General features: G+C 48.2%; 1 protein-coding gene across 1 annotated transcript in view; it reads left to right on the top strand.

Annotated features, from left to right (window-relative positions):
- Positions 1-12,842, top strand: part of KIAA1671 (KIAA1671 ortholog) — an 82,543-nt gene that overhangs the window by 45,554 nt on the left and 24,147 nt on the right. The window contains exon 2 of the mRNA XM_055080679.1: positions 11,576-11,728. The gene's annotated coding sequence lies outside the window, so the exon portion shown is untranslated. The remainder of the gene's footprint in view (positions 1-11,575; positions 11,729-12,842) is intronic.

Genomic DNA, 12,842 nt, shown 5'->3' with positions numbered 1-12,842 from the left:
ATTGTTATTTTTCACATAACAATAACAACAACAAAAATCCAGAGGAGAACGGTTCAGTTAGTTCAGTAGCTCAGCTATGTCATCAAGGTCTTTTCCATGTCACTATCCTTAAAGTATCACTTGTGATCCCATGGTCCCAAAATGGTTGCCTTGGTTCCAGGCATCACATCTTTGTTCCAGGCAGGAAAATGGGGAGGGAGCACCACAAGCTGCATCTGCCTGTTTTTGACTCCAATGCCGTGATCCTTCCACTTTCCCGGTGAATTCCAGTCACATGGGCTTTTTAAAAAAAAATTAATTAAATAAATAATTGATTTATTTTTGGCTGCGTTGGGTCTTCGTTGCTGCACTGGGGCTTTCTTTAGTTGTGGCGAGCGGGGGCTACTCTTCGTCGCGGTGTGTGGGCTTCTCATTGCGGTTGCTTCCCTTGTTGCAGAGCGTGGGCTCTAGGCGCGCGGACCTCAGTTGTTGTGGCTCACAGGCTCTAGAGTGCAGGCTCAGTAGTTGTGGCTCACGGGCTTAGTTGCTCCATGGCATGTGGGATCTTCCTGGACCAGGGCTCGAACCCATGTCCCCTGTCTTGGCAGGCGATTCTTAACCACTGTGCTACCAGGGAAGCCCCTGTCACATGGGCTTTTGCCATTCGTACATAACCCCTGTATCATCATTTTATTCTTAAACTTTCACTTTTCCGAAAGTTAAAGAAAATTTTAAAGGAACCGTTACCAACATCTCTACTGTAAATAGCAAACCAGTGTCACTTGTCTTAAATTGAAAACAACAGTAAAATTAAATACAATGAAAATAAAATTATATTTTAAAATCTGCTGCTGCAGCTGATGGTCTGAGCTTGGAGCTGTGTCTTCTTTCTTAAACCTGGGAGATTAGCAGATAGTGTAGGTGTTAAAGTCATGGTGGCACCAAGCAGAGATGGGCTCAGGAACTTCATGAGAAGGCACCCATGAGAACCAGAAAGGAAACAGTTTGCACAGAATGTCATTCACAGAAGCTTCATGCTGTGCCTGGATGTCAAAGCACCCTAAGTGTTACCAAAGACCATCTTGTGTCCCGCATGGGCTGCCTCCCACTGCTGGGGAACCCAGCACTCTCCTATTCTGCCTTCCCCGTGCCAGGCATCAGGTAGGTTCTGGGAAGGGGAACTCAGAGCCGGAGGGGTCTGTGTCCTGGGTGGGCTCAGGAGGGATCTGTAAATCTTGCAGCGGGGAGACTGTCAGGCTTGTCTCTGATACAAGGCATGATGATCAGGTAAATAGCCAAAGAAGGTTGGAAGACACTTTGGCTTAGGAAGTCAGCAGAGGCTTTCTGGAAGAGGTGTCCCTTAGTCTGCTGTAAAAGCATGAGTGGGATTTGGGCAAATGGAAATTGTGCTGTGGGTAAAGGGCTCTCCATGGAGAAGAAATAAGTGAAAAAGATACTCAGGTCGTGGGGTACCTTTGGGAATCTGGGAGTGGAGGCAGGGCCTATAGTACAGATCAGGTTGGTTAGCTTTGGCCTGTGGGTGGGTTGGTGGGGGGGGTCTTGAATACCTTGTCCAAGGCAATGGACAGTGGGAGACATTTATTTTGGAGCTGGAGAACACATGACCAGACCTTCCCAGGGTTTGAGTTTGAACATAAGGCAGCTCTTGGGCCAAAATAAGCTAATTCCTTCAGAAACCTATCTATGCTCGGAGGGAATTATTTATTTATTTTTCTGAAATGCAATATGCACTTCTGAGGCTCCCTAAAGAGAGAGCATGTTATACTCAGATTTTTCTGAGGCTAGCATTGATCTGTGTGTCGTGTTGAACTGAGCTCTGATGTTGAATTTCCTCTGCCGTGAGCGTCATTTCTGGGGCAGGGCTTTCTTCCTGCCCACTCTTCCATCGCCAGGCTGGACACAGCCTCTGGGCTGGGCCCAGACTCACCTCTCCCTGTGAGCCGTTCTAATTGCCCTTGCAAATCTTACAGTCAAGTGCGTGATGGTCCGGCCATAAATGAGACCCAGTAAAGCTGCCAGTGATGGCACAGTCAGCCCTGGGGCCCTGGTTTATTTCTCATCTTTACTGGGTCTGCCCCAGGGCAGAGGTTAAGAACCCTGGCCTCCTAAGCTTTGACTCAAGTCAGCATGGGATGTGTTTCCCTTAGGTGTGAAGCTCCATTCTGCATATATCCAAAGCTCTGAAAAAAGTGTACACCCTTGGAACCAGCCAGCCAACTTCTAGGCAACATTTACCTTGGGAAAGTCATTGCACGTGGATGTTCATTGCAGTGTTGGTTTTAATAGTCAGAGATTGGAAACAACCTAAGGATACAATAGTGGAGGATGGATTCGGTATAATGATGAGATATCCATGTAATGGCATACTGCAAAGCATGAGAAACGGCTGTAGAGGTTGTGTAGCTATTGATGTGAAAGGTATTTATGACGTATTTTGAAATTAAACAAAACAAGGCAAGTTCCTAAACAGCACGCATGACCTGATTCCATTTTAGTTTTGACAAAAAGTTCCCACTTATATTGGAAATGGCCAGATGGATGGACATCAGAATGCTAGTAATGGCTGTTGGCTCTGGGTGGTGGGATATAGGATTATTAAAAACATTTTGCTCGTTTATATTTTTGAATTTTTCTGCAATTACTATGTGGAGAACCTGAAGAGACCTCGTGAAGAGGTAGGTCTCTGCCAGAATAGCGTGAGAGCTTTGGATAATTTAAAGGGGGGGATGTCATATCCTTGGGGGAGTCCAGTCTCTCAGGGGACTGAGTTCTCTACAATCTAGAGCAGGGATCACAAACTCTTTCTGTAAGGGGCTAGAGAGTAAATATTTTAGGCTTTCTGGCCTCTGTGGCAACCACTCCGGTCTGTCTTCATACCTTGGAAGAAGCCATCGATAACATGTAAATTAATAGGTGTGTCTGTCTTCCAATAAAACTTTATTTACAAGAACAGGCAGTGGGCCAGATGTGGCCTACAGACTGTAGTTTGCCCATCCTTGATCCCGAGAAAAACAAACAAACCCAAAAAAGCTGCTTGATTAATGGTTTTGGTGAGTGCTGTAGCCAGTCCAGAAATAGCACAAATAGTAGGAAGGAACAGGCCAATGAAAGTTGAAAAGGCGGATGTTTAAATAAAGGCATTAAGGCCACTTGTAACATTCTTTCTCCAAATCAGCAGTTGCACCTGGACAAGGGGTATTGGGGTGAGGCAGTTTGGATTATGCTTTGGAGTGTCTAAGATGCCAATTAGCTCACCAGAGGCTCCGAAAAGTCTTGTGGGAAGGACAATAGTTTACACACTGTTGAGCTCGCATTTCCCAAACTCTTTCTATTGATATAAACCACAGGACCCTTTGTGTGGGTGTGAATGTGTACCACCCACATCTTGTGGTACCGGGCCAGTTGGGGAAAAGCCCCCTCAAACTGTTCCTCTGTATTCCAGAGTCTGAAAGGTCAGATGCCCCGAATTCTAATTCATTACAACTTGAAATTGACACAGAAGTCAAGGCTGTACTAATTAAGGCAGTTCTTACAGAATCACACGCTTTGAGTAGGAAACTTAGCTCTCACTACTTCTGTCAACACTGAATGAGAATTTTATTGAGTCCCTTAACAATCCTTTATTGAGCACCAGTTGTTCAGAAGGAATCGTGGGGGACCAGGGGATGTAGAAGACGCATCTCAGAATCTCATCGAGAGCTGGGCTCCACGGGGGATGAGCCAGGGGCAGAGAAAAGTTGCATAATGCAAACCTGGTAAGTCCTGGGGTTGAGCCGAATTGCAGTCACAGAATCTGGCAGGGACTTGGCCAAGCTCTCACTTGAAGTTTGTGGAGGAACTGAGACCAAAACTAGGGTGAGAGACATACTGGGTGATTCCATTTCTTTGAAATATCCAGAAATGGCAACTCCTTAGAGACAGAAAGCAGAGTAGTGGTTGCCAGAGGCTTGGGGAAGGGAGAAGGGGGAGTGGCTGCTTCTTGGATATGGGATTCCCTTTGGGGTGATGAAAATGTTTTGGAACTAGATAGTGGCGACGGTTGCACAATACCGTGAATTTACAAAATGACACTGCTTTCACGCTTTGAAATGGTTGAAATTATGAATTTCATGTTATGTGGTTTCTACCACAGTTTAAACAAAAAAAGTAGGATGATGGAATAATTTATTGTCCAAACCTGGGCACTTTTGAGAATGAAAGCGTTCTGTCCCAGGTAAACTAGGATCTGTGATCACCTTGACTAAAATCACCCAGTTCTGACTCTCGGACCAGTGTTTTGTACCCTCCGATGCGACTCTGACAACAAAAGTGCACGGTTTTTCGAAAGTTGTACCACTCAAACTTTTCACCAAGATAGCCCCACGTTGCCGCAAGGAGAATAAGTGAACAGGCTCATGCTATATGACTGTGTTTTTCCCGTACCTTTGGGCCTTTGCACATGCTGTTCCCTCTCCTGGCTCCAACCTCCTCCTCTGCTTGGCTGTCTCCTACCAGTCTCAGTTGAGATGTCACCTCTTCCAGGAAGGCATCCCTGACTACTCCTCCTTTGGGCTTTTACAGCCTCATTTGCTGCCCCTATTAGAGCACCCCCCGATTGTAATCAGGAATGGGGTCTCCTTTGCTTCCCATTGCATTCCTGGTGGGGATGGGGAGCCCAGTGTGGACCGTGAGGGCTCTTTTTTTTTTGCGTTACGCGGGCCTCTCACTGTTGTGGCCTCTCCCGTTGCGGAGCACAGGCTCCGGACGCGCAGGCTCAGCGGCCATGGCTCACGGGCCCAGCCGCTCCGCGGCATGTGGGATCTTCCCGGACCGGGGCACGAACCCATGTCCCCTGCATCGGCAGGCGGACTCTCAACCACTGCGCCACCAGGGAAGCCCAGCCGTGAGGGCTTTTAATGGAGATTTGCCTAAAGGACATGGGTCCCCATGAGCTGAGTCACATGGTAATTAGAGCTTAAGCATTAGGTTTCCTTTATATTTGTCTTTAGTTTCTTTCTGGTTTTTTTTTTTATAGCTCTTGTTAATCCCCTTTGAAGGGTTTCAAATTCTTTGTAGATTGATTTTTTTTTTTAAGATGTTGGGGTAGGAGTTAATTTATTAAAGTTAATTAATTAATTAATTAATTATTTTTGGCTGTGTTGGGTCTTCGTTTCTGTGCGAGGGCTTCCTCTGGTTGCGGCTAGCAGGGGCCACTCTTCATCGCGGTGCGCGGGCCTCTCACTGTCGCGGCCTCTCTTGTTGCGAGGCACAGGCTCCAGACGCGCAGGCTCAGTAGTTGTGGCGCACGGGCTTAGTTGCTCCGCGGCATGTGGGATCCTCCCGGACCGGGGCTCGAACCCGTGTCCCCTGCATCGGCAGGCGGACTCTCAACCACTGCGCCACCAGGGAAGCCCTGTCTTTAGCTTCTTGTTTTTTTTTTGTGTTGTGGTAAAATATACATAGCATAAAATTTATCATCGTAACTGTTTTTAAGTGTGCAGTTTAGCAGCATTAAGTACATTCACATTATTACTCAACCGTCACCACCATCCATCTCCAGAATTATTTTTATCATTTCATACTGAAACTCTGTCCTCATGAAACAATAAAGCCCCATTCCCTCCACCCTCCACCCCCTGGCAACCACCATTCTACTTTCCGTCTCTATGAATTTGACTGCTCTAGGTGCCCCATATAAGTGGAATCATCCAGTATTTGTCCTTTTGCGAATGTCTTATTGCACTTAGCATAATGTCCTCCAGGTTCATGCACGTTGTATGTGTCAGAATTTCCTTCCTTTGTAAGGCTGAGTAATATTCCATTGTATGGATAGACCACATTTTGTTTATCCATTGATAGACGTTTGAGTGGTGTCTACCTTTTGACTATCGTGAATAATTTTGCTTTGAACACTGAAATTCAAATAAATTTGAAACTTATTCGGATTTTTTTCTCCATTAAGGAAGCTACATGCAAAATATACAACATACAAAATATATATATATATACACACACAACATACAGAATATCTTTAAATAATACAACTCTCAGACAGGGACAGGGTGATCTTTGGGGGAGGGGCATTCTGTCTTTGCTTCACTATGTTCTATTTTAAATTAAAAAAAATTTTTTTTTGCTCCTCTGGATGGAATTCTGAGATGGCAGTGGATGGGGGATGTAGTGGTGCTGGGAGGATGGGAGAAAAGCAGAAAGCAGTACAAATACGAGACTTCAGGCAGATTCTCAGAGCGACTGGGAGGTGAAGACACAGAGAGGGTTTGGTGGAGGTGTGCAAATATCTGTTCGAGTCCCTACTCTCAGCTCTTTTGGACGTACATCTAGGAGTGGTCATATGGTGATTCATTCTTTCTTTCTTTCTTTGGTTGCACCGGGTCTTAGTTGCAGCAGGTGGGCTCCTTAGTTGCGGCTCACGGGCTCCTTAGTTGTGGCATGTGAACTCTTAGTTGCAGCATGCGTGTAGGATCTAGTTCCTGGACCAGGGATCGAATCCAGGCCCCCTGCATTGGGAGCACGGAGTCTTAACCACTGCACCACCAGGGAAGTCCCTATCCTCAGCTTTTGAAAGCTCTGAAAGTGGGCAGGAAGGGAGCCTTGGTACCTCTACATTTTGAATTGATGGGGAGAACACAGCTCAGAGGGAGACTGCCGGTATTGAGGCCTAAAAAGAAATCTGCGCAAACAACATTAATGGAAATAAAAAGGAATCTCAAAGTGAAAAGGAATTTAAAAATATAACAATTCCACCCTTGTCCCCGACACTTTTTCTTTTCACCTGTCCCTTTCCCCTTCCAGACCTTGACCATTTGTATAAACAATCTTTGCTGTTGTCACAGCCTTGAATACAGAAAATTACCCACCTGCCACCCTCTCTCCAACAGCATTCTCATGAGCTCTTCTCACTTTCCTGCACAGGTCCCCCAGTCCTCACTTTCAAGAGATGCAGAACAGCCCCTTACATGTGGCTGAGAGACTTTTGCCTTTTGTGGAGAATGTGGATTATTTCTAGGTTTTTGCCATGATAGCCATGGCAGCCATCTTTTTAAAAAATACATTTATTTATTTTTCTTTTTGGCCGCGCTGGGTCTTCGTTGCTGTGCGTAAGCTTTCTCTAGTTGCGGCGTGCGGGGGCTACTCTTCGTTGCGGTGTGTGAGCTTCTCATTGCAGTGGCTTCTCTTGTTGAGGAGCACGGACTCTAGGCACGCGGGCTTCAGTAGTTGTGGCTCGCGGGCTCTAGAGTGCAGGCTCAGTAGTTGTGGCGCACAGGCTTAGTTGCTCTGCAGCATGTGGGATCTTCCCAGACCAGGGCTCGAACCCGTGTCCCCTGCATTGGCAGGCAGGGAAGTCCCGCAACCATCTTTTCTGATCACAGACTCAGGCCATGTGGTGTGAAGGGATTTTTATGCCACTTGTGGGCAGACTGGGAACTGGAGATCTGGTCTACTCGCTGACGTTGCCACTTTTGTGACATTTCAAATGGCTTCTGAGTCCTGGGTTTTTTCAAATAAGAGTTATCACCCTAAGTTCAGGGTGCGTTATTGCTGCACTTGGATGGACAACACTGCAGGGGGCATCTTCGTGTGTATGGTTTTCTCTTCCTTTAGATTCCTTCCATAGGACATAGACGTGGGATTACTGAGTCAAAAATAAATGAGTGTTTTTGGGGTGAGGTATATGGGGGGAAAACACTTGATTCATCGTCAGAAGATTTCAAATGTAACGCTACCCCTCACTAGCTTGAGATCTGACTCACTTCCCTCATCTGTAGAATGGTGGTAATAAACTGAAAAGCACAAGATTGTTGAGAATATTACATGGGAGAAGGCAGAAGGTGCAGAGTCACTTAGTGTGGTCCCTGAGTCTTGATGGGGTCTCCAAAAATATTAGTGGAAAGTGAATATTGCCAAATTGCTTTTGTAACTTACATTGTCCCTGGGAGCAGATGAGCGTGTCAGTTTTCCCACACCCATGCCTGCATTGGGTACTATTATTTTCTTCTCTCAGGGATGCTCTCCCTTGAGGTATTTTTTGCACACTGACTTTATGTCCGGTGCAGCATCAGACCCTGGGGGTACAGCTGCGAACCAGACCCAGGACCCTCCTGGCCTGGAGCTCCCACTCTAGAGGCAGTCACCACATGTGGGATCAGCGCTGGGCTAGGGAGAAGCTCTGGGAGTTAGATACCAGAGCAGAGAAGAGGAACCTGAACCCACCCTGGGGCATCAGAGGAGGCTTCCTGGAGGAGGTGGCTGCTTGGAGCTGAGATTAGCCAGGCAGTAGGAAATGGCAGTGTAGAGGCGGGAAGGTGAGGAAAAGCATGATGTGTCTTGTGACCTGTCTGGGGTTCATGTGCTGCAGTAAGTATGTGAGTGAGTGTGAGAGACAGACAGACGGATGGAGGGGGAGGTGTCAATCATGAGACTGAAGCTGGAGAAATGAAGAGGATCCAGATCCTGCCAGGCCCCAGGGAAGGAGTTTGATCTTCATTCAGAGGACAGTGGGGAGGTGTGGGGAGTGACATGGTGGCCCCTGCGTATCAGAGAATCACTCTGGCTGCTGCTAGAACAGATTGGAGGAGATGCCAGCAGAGAAAGTTACTTACCTTACAACATTCTTTGCCTCTTGCTTATTTATTTCGTTTATTGTCTTTTCCTATGTTCATGAGTGTCAGCTCCATGGGAACAGGGCTTTCTATATGTTTTGTTCACTGCTGTGTCCCCAGAGCCTGGTACATGGTAGGTGCCCAGTAACTGTGTATTGGAATGAATGAATGAATGAATGAGCTGGGGTCACAGCCATGGGGACAGAGAGGAGAGGATGCATGCACTCCATCGGCAGTAGACATTGGTCCCACTCCATCTGGGGCCTGTGGATGGACAACGCACATGCGTCTAGCACAGCCCTGCTTTCCTGGGGAGACCTGGGCATGCACTTGGCCCTTCCCACGGGGCACCACACAGGATGGATTTGCAGATTTGGGAGCCCAGGTCACATTCCGGAAGACGCTGGAAGGTGTCAGGACTGGCTCACGGCCCTCACCAGATTGTGGCATTCCCAGGAAGCGGCGCCCAGAGATGGCTGAGTGAATGACTGTGAGCTCCCAGGTCGGATTTAGGGGTGTCATTATGAAAGATTGGCAACAGCTGTTCGAATGAATCAATGCCTCTGAATCTGAGAGAGAAGCTACCAAACGGTTGGGTTCTGAATGGAAGGGCTTCTCCTGCCTTGTCCCTGTGAGGTTCTCTCGGATTCCCTGGGAGCCTGTGCGCTCCCCAGCTGCACCCCCAGCACCCGGCACAGAGCCCGGCTTGCAGAAGGAAGGTCAGAGGGGTGGGAGGAATGAATGCTCGTGAGCGACGCCTGTCTAATTTCAGCGACGATCGGTCTCGGTGACTCAACCCTCGGGAACATGGTTTTCTCTGCATGAAATCGCAGGAAATGGGAATTTCAAACCTTGCAGATCAGTTCAGGGAGATCGAGCCTGTGGACCTGGCAGGTTCAGCAACCGCAGAGGTACACCCACCACTACCCCCACTGCTAACCCACATCCTCCGTGTCCTGGTCCACTGCAGCCTCCTGACCTCCCAGATCAGCCTGGCTCCCCGTCTGTCCCCCCATGCCGACCTCCACGGTTATTTGTAGATCAAACCAGACACAGCTTATACCTGGTGTCCCTCCTTTCTCCAGGGAGCTCTTGTTTACGTGGCTCTGGCCATCGTGCTAATATATTTAAAAAGAGTGAGTGAGGCCACCCCAGGAATAAACAGCATCTGTCCTCTGTGTGAGTGGGCTTCTGAAATGTTTTGGAAGAGACTAACATCTCTTAAATTAAGCATAACATATGTGATGCATTTAAAGCAAGATTTTAAAGCGAACATTTCAGTCGGCTTCCTTGTATTTTACAACAGGTTAAAGGAAAACCTGAGAATCATGGGTTTCTAGGTTTGGGAAAGAGTTCAAAAAATTATTTAGCCGTCCACTATGGTGATTTAAAAACTTTTTTTCCCCCCTTGGTTCATTGATTCATTCATTCATTCATTCATTGATTCGTTCATGCAACCATATTTATAGACCAGGCATCTGCCTGGAATTTTAAATGGAAACTTGAGAGGAAGCCCAAGATAGAAAGGAGATTACAGATAACGGAGACACCGTTCTGGTTAAGAGGGGTGCGGACCAAGAGCCTTTCTCTTGTTTTCCCTTCTTCCCTTTCCTGCAATCTGGCTACTGAGATGGGTTCGGAGATCCCAAAGTGGGGGCAACATTTGTGAGCCATCAACCCTGATTCAGCAACAGTGCTCTTGGTGGTTCTTCCCAGGAAAAGCTGTATAGAGAAGCATTCATTCATTCCACCTTTGGGCAGGTGAGCCGGTGTGACAGTCTGGGGTTAATGTGGTCACAGCAGGTGTCTGATGGTGGCCTGTCCCAGGCAGTGCAGCAGGTGAAACTGGTGGGGCCTCTCAGCGGGGTCGGCAGGTTGAGCTCCCAGCTGAGCTCTTCGCAGCTCCTTGGTGCTGTCATTCAGTAGCAATTGACCTATGGCCACACCAGAACTTGCCAGAGACAGAGGAACTAGTTCACCTTGTGACCAAGACTGCTTAGTGTCATGAAACTCAGGACTCTGGCACTTGTTCAGAATCTTAGAAGGGTGGGGAGCAGGGCCAGGAGAATAGTTCTTCATTCATTCATTTATTCACTCAATAATTATGTGCTCAGTGCTATTATCTGCCAGGCCACTGTGCTAGCTCTTGGGGATTCAGGGTGACTCCTGGGGGCTTCCCATTGATGTGAAATGAAGGATCATGAACTATTCAATGTAGCTGTGTAGCTATGAGGAGTCTGGCCGAGTGTCTGTGGGTCTCTCTGGGCACGTAAGAGGGAGATTATACTAGGTTGGAGGGGGGCAGCTGTGTCTGGACTGCAGTCTTAGGGGAGGGCCTGCGTCTGTGTGTAGTGACAGGGGTATCTCAGAGAACAGGCACAGCACATGCAAAGGCCCTGAGGAGGCGTGTGAGGACCTCCAAGAGATGCAATGTCCAAATACTGCTGAGCAGGAGAACCAGGGGAAATAGCTCCCAAATTAGCCAGCTCTTTGAGTCTTCAGGAGTTACCTCCTCTAAACCGAGGGAGTCTTCCGGGACCACCACTCCCAGTTTTAAGCAGTTACTCCTCCTTTTCCTGTGCTCCCATGTCCCCCTTTATAAACCATGATGTTTATTGCCCGGTGTTGTAATCGCTTGTGTGTGTGTATGTGTGTGTGTGTTTCTCACACAAGACTCTGAGTTCCCTGAATGCAGGGGATATTTCTTATTCATCCTTGTGAACGTGGTAGGTGCTCAGTAAACATGTATCAGAGGAACAGGGGAGAGTTTTATTGAGCACCTATGGTTTGTACTCGGCAGCCTTGATGCCCACGTGTATAGATAAGGCGACAATACTGAAAAGCTGCTGGGAGCGTGAGTTTTACAAGCTGGCGGAGATGCCAGCAGATGCAGTTGGAGCTCGAAAGCCTTTGCACCGTCTGTGCACATATTGCCGGAACCCCGGAACTGAGGCTCTCGCCCTGTGTCTCCCCAGACCTGCTCGAAACTCAGCCTGCTAGGACGAGCCTCCCCTCCCCCGCCGACTTCTGCCATGGGAGTGTGCGGACAGCCCCGTTGGAGATGAGACACGATACCGCTGGCTTTCTCCGGCAGTCACCGCGTCCCCAGCCAGGACCTGCCAGCTCGGGTAAGTGGGGCTGGAGTGTCCGGGGGTGGGCAGGGCTCCTGTGGGTTCTGCTAGGGAATTTTCTCTCTGTCCTTTGAATCCTGTTCTTGTCCTGTGTCTCATGTCCGGGCTATGTCTGTGTCCCAGAGGTCACGGGAGCTGGCTCAAACGATGAACAGTCCTGATTTGGGGCAGGACCCTGTGCACCTGAGAACTCCACCCCGAGTCACTGCAGACGGGTTCCTCCCAAGTCTCCGATTTTCCCATTCTCCATTTCTGTGCCTCTCTTCTGGCTCTAACCCCGTCTAGACAGTGTTCTCCGCCTTGGGGAGAAGGAATCTTCTTAGCACCATCGAGTGTGTAAGGAAGAGAAAATATCAAAATCTGTCTGCCTTTCTTTCCTGCAGGCTGCTGAGTGAGTCAGAGCCGGGGGCAGCAGTGTAGGGCCCCAGGAAGGGAAGTGGAGGCTTGCGTTGGGCTAAAATGCCTTCTACTTTTAGCCCATCTAGACGGGGGCAGGCTGGGGACAATTTTGTAGGGAAAGAGAGCACTGGAGTGAAGGTGGGGTTAGGGTGGGGGACGGATCAAGAACAGCAGCTTGTCTGGCACTTTTTAAAACCAGAAAGGAAGAGGACATAATTGTTAAGAAGGCAGAGTTGAATGGGTCCAGGACTTGAGATCACATTTCAGCTGTGTGATGGTTGGCAAGTCGGGCCGCCTCTCTGAGCCCTTTCCCTTCATCTTTATAAGGGAGATAAGGATAATCCCTGCTTCTCGGGGTCATTGGAGGATGCATGAGAGAGGAGGGCTCCTGCCTCGAGAGAGCAGAGCTCATGACTGGATGAACAAGGGGTTTGTGCCTGAGCTGCTGCAGAACTGGGGCTGATGGTCACACACCCGCCTCTTAGGGTTCTGAAGAGGATGTGATTTGTAAAACAGAGGAAGCACTTGGCTTACCTGAGGCCTCACTCATGGTAAACTCTCGTCCTTAGCTGATACTCTTCTTACTGAGACTGTGAAGGCAGCCAGCATAAAATAGGCGTTCAACCGAAAAGAACCCAAAGGCGAACACAGAACACATCACAACAGCAGGTGGAGTGGAAAATGAGGATGGCTTTTTTTTTTTTTTTTTTTT

Source organism: Physeter macrocephalus, chromosome 19 (genome assembly GCF_002837175.3).
Source record: "Physeter macrocephalus isolate SW-GA chromosome 19, ASM283717v5, whole genome shotgun sequence".
NCBI classification, from domain to species: Eukaryota; Metazoa; Chordata; class Mammalia; order Artiodactyla; family Physeteridae; genus Physeter; species Physeter macrocephalus.
This window is presented reverse-complemented; position numbering and strand designations above follow the sequence as displayed.